At 39.5% G+C, this 4,328-nt stretch overlaps 1 non-coding gene across 1 annotated transcript; it reads right to left on the bottom strand.

Annotated features, from left to right (window-relative positions):
- Nucleotides 1-3,063: 3,063 nt before the first annotated feature.
- On the bottom strand, nucleotides 3,064-3,170 carry LOC131223686 (small nucleolar RNA R71). Its single transcript, XR_009160628.1, has one exon. It is a non-coding gene; the product is annotated as a small nucleolar RNA R71 (small nucleolar RNA).
- Between the last annotated feature and the right edge of the window lie 1,158 nt (nucleotides 3,171-4,328).

A 4,328-nucleotide genomic window follows, 5' to 3' on the forward strand; every position in this document is an offset into this window, starting at 1 on the left:
ACCATTGGATATCTCGAGAAGTGGGCCAACGGACAGATCAGCCCATTAATCTTCAATTTTGGGCCCACCTACAATCCAGATATCCTTCAAAATTGACCCAGACGGTTTAAATAAGGTGAGAAACAGGATGGATGGATTGGATTTCTCTAAAGAATCACAGTGGACCCCATATGTATAACGTGTACATAGTACACATGTGCACTGCCCGGGCACCGAACGGACCTAAGTCGGTCAGCGCTGCTGACCCGACTTCCTTTTTCAAAAATGGCAGTTGCCGTTTCTGGCGCTTGTAACGGACGGAAAGTCTGTTTTTACGGATCGCTGTGGGCCCCACCGGTAGCACGTACGTCTGATCCAAGCCGTTCATCGTGTAGAAGGGTTCAAGAGCTGCAAAACCACGTTTACATTTTGTACCCATACGTGCACACGTGTTCGGTACAGAGGACACAAACAAGCTGCCCCATAACATCCAGAATGAAAACAGCATGATTGCTACAATGGGTCGCGTCCACGCAAATTCAAAACCATCCATATGCGGTCGAAATTCCATCCTGCATCCAATGGACGGATTGGATTTACCAAAATAACGGGAGAATGGGTCCCACCAGCATCACAGCGGAAGGAAGCCGCATACCCTGTTTTCGCGTGCCGGACGCTGTCCGACTTTTGCAGCGGTTGTGGCCCACCTCTACGGCACGTACATCTAATCCAAGCCATCCATCATGTAGACAACTTGGAAACGTCCTAAGGGACGATATTTATTTGGTAACTAAGCAAGGAAAGATGTGTGGTTTTTGCGTCTGAAACTTGGCTGCGTAAAGAAGTTACGCACGCTGCTGCGTAAAGAACTCTCCACCGACTCTTTGTACACATTCCAGCACGTCTCTCCACCGCCTACACTGCTATAAGAAAGAGGAAAGAAGGCTCATTTAAGGAGGAGAGAGAGAAAAAGGATCGAGAGTTTGAGGGGAATCCAAGGAAGAAGTTTGTTTTGGAGAGAAGAAAGAAAAAGAGAAGATAGGAGTGTGTGGCTGGACGTGGATTTGAGAACAGAGAGAGAGAGAGAGAGAGAGAGAGAGAGAGAGAGAGGGTGGCTGACAGATCTAGGGCAGATCCAGGGAGAGCTTGAAGAAAGCAAAAGAGAGAAAGCAAGAGGGAAGAGAGGATGTAGTTTTTCTTTTATAAATATTATTTTTCCGTCCTCCTACTTGATCCCATGAGTTGCTAATCTTTTAGCTAGGGCTGAGATGAAGCCCCTAATTTGAATGACTCTTGTATGTGTTGATTTCATCTGAATTTGATTGGTTTGTTTTTTTCTCTACTGTGTTTGACTGGAATTTTCGTACTCTTCCATGCTATGAGTTTAACCAAAATCTAGTTATGGATGTTGTTTGGAATATTATTCTAGGTGCTTGTGTCTGACCATGAACAGGTTCCTATAGAGGAAGAAACAGGAATCTACATCTCTCCATGCCTGACCATGGATGAAAAGATGTGATCCATATGCTTTAAGGAATTATACATTCTGTGTACCCGACCAAGGACATAGAGTGCGCTTTATTTATTTTTTATATCAATCTGAATTAGGGTGAATCAACAGGTAAAATAAGGTTTATGATAATTAGAGGTGGATTCGAAAGTCCTAGTCTTCTCTTTGATTGAATTTTCCTTATTGCTCTTGGTTATTTTTTCATTGATTTTTATTTAGTTTATTCAATTACTATCTCAAATATTTGTTGGATTAGTTAAGAAGAGTCTTTAATTTTGAATTGTGACAACTAGTCCTCGTGGGAATGATCTCGTAATACGTACCATATTTACATCTGATTCGTATACTTGCGAGTTTAAAATCATTTAAATCAGGTTGGTTTAAATAAAACACCAAGTTTTTGGTGCCGTTGCCGGGGACTGTTTCGGTCCAATTGGATTTAGAATTCTCTCTTATCATAATTCATAGTCTTAGGTTTTTTTTTACTAACTTTAGGTCAAATTTTTATTTTTAGAAACTAACCTATTTCCTGTTTTGTAAGGACCTGACATAAACTACTAATTTGGTAATCTCTTTCCAAATTTTTTTATTTTTCTAATTTCTATTTTTAGAATTAGGGTTTTATTTTTTTTAGAAATTTTCTATTTCTAGGCTTTCTTTTTTTTAAAGAAATTTCCTATTTTCTAATTTTAGATTTTGATTCTTCTTTTAAGTAACTTTCTATTTTCTAGTTTTAGAAATTTTTTTTCCCTTTTTAGAAACTAACTTAGCTTTTATTTCTAAGATTGGAAACTTTCTTTTTTAGAAATTAACCGTTGCTTAGGATTTTTTCTAACATTATTTTAGGAAATTTAATCTATTTTTATTTTTTTTTGTTTACAGGAATTGAGGAAGGAAGCTGCTAAATAACATTGTCTTCAAAAGGAGGAGCTCTCAAATCTTCAGACATTCATCATCTCCTTTTCCTAGGTTCTTCCTTCCAATTCTCGTTTACATAGCTTTTTCTTGTTTTAGGAATTCATAACTTTTTCTTTTAGTTTTATTCATCTTAGGTTGCATCTTAGTTTAGTTTTCTTTCTTATATTGCAATAACATAGTTTATGCTAGGACGTAGATCTCTGAACACAGAGCTAGCACCTTTTGATCCTGAAATAGAAAGAACCTTTCGTAGAAGATTTAGAAACATCCTATTTGAAATGGCAGAAGAGAATGGAACTAAACCTCTTAGAGATTATTCAGCTCCTATCCAATTCAATGCGCCGTCATGTATAGTGTTGCCTGCCACCACGGCAGCACACTTTGAACTTAAACCTGGGGTCATACAACTGTTGCCATCCTTTTATGGTTCAGATAAGGAGGATCCATATCATCATGTGAAAGAATTCTTAGACATTTGCTCCACCTTTAAGTTCCAAAACTTTTCAGACGATTCGATCCGTTTGCGCCTTTTTCCTTTCTCTTTGAAGGATAAGGCGAAAGCATGGTTGAATTCTCTAGGAGTTGGGTTTATCACTACATGGGACCAACTGTCTAAGAAGTTCTTAAACAAGTTCTTCCCGATTCACAAAACTAATGCTCTCCGTAGAGAAATTACAAATTTCACACAAAAAGAGGGTGAGCACTTTCATGAATGTTGGGAAAGATGGAAGGATTTACTTCTTAAATGTCCACACCATGGTTTTGAAAAGTGGCAACAGGTTCAATACTTCTATGATGGTCTGACACCCCAAAACCGTCGCATGGTTGACGCCACCAGTGGAGGGTCATTCATGACCAAAAGTGATGTCGAAGCTTGGAATTTCTTTGAAACCTTGTGTGAAAACTCCCAGCAATGGGACTATTCAAATAGAGGTGAAAGAAGCCCTCAACCACTGAAGAAAGGGGGTATATATGAGGTAGGAGTCACGCCAGATCTTTATGCCAAAATTGATACCCTGACAAAGAAGGTGGATGCTTTAATGTTAAACAATGGACCTCCACAAACAACTCAAGTCGAGTCATGTGCCATATGTTCTAGTCTCGCCCATCCTACGCAGTCTTGTCCATCTAGTTCAGCATTTCCAGAATTTCTCTCTGAACAAGTACATGCTATGAACACCTTTCAGAGAACTGAGAATAATCCTTACTCAAACACCTACAATCCAGGGTGGGCTAGGCATCCAAATTTTTCTTGGACAAAAGGACCACAACAAAGAGGACCATCTGGAAATCCTCCTATGCAACTTTACTCCCAAGTTGGCAGTCAACAACCTCAACAGTTCTCACAGTATCAACAAGTGCCTCCACAATCTAGGAAACCATCTCTTGAGGATACACTCAATCTTTTTATGCAGAGTTCACTTCAATTTCAAAAAGACACCCAACATACTTTACTAGCTAACCAGCAGAGTCTACATGCAAATGCGCAATCCATTGCCAAGCTGGAAGTACAGTTGGGTCAACTTGCTGTCACATTGAGTGAGAGAGAGAAGGGCAAGTTCCCTAGTCAACCTGTGGTAAATCCAAAAGGACAGTATGAGATTGACTCTAATTCAAACCAAGAACAATATCATGAGCAAGCCAAATCAATCATTACCCTTAGGTCCGGTAAACAGATCGAGAACAAAGTAGAGATGCCTAGGGAAGAATCAAAGTCCAATACGGAAGATCAAAATGAAATGGAGAGACATACTAGTGCATCCAAAGTCCAACAACACTCTGACTCTCCAGGAACCACTCATGTGTCATCTTATGTGCCTAAAGCACCTTTTCCTCAACGTCTGGCACCGGTTAAGAAAGGAAACAACTTTAATGAGATATTGGACATGTTTAAGCAAGTGCAAATCAACATTCCGTTGCT

The sequence above is a fragment of the Magnolia sinica genome, chromosome 1, assembly GCF_029962835.1.
Source record: "Magnolia sinica isolate HGM2019 chromosome 1, MsV1, whole genome shotgun sequence".
In the NCBI taxonomy this organism is placed as follows: domain Eukaryota; kingdom Viridiplantae; phylum Streptophyta; class Magnoliopsida; order Magnoliales; family Magnoliaceae; genus Magnolia; species Magnolia sinica.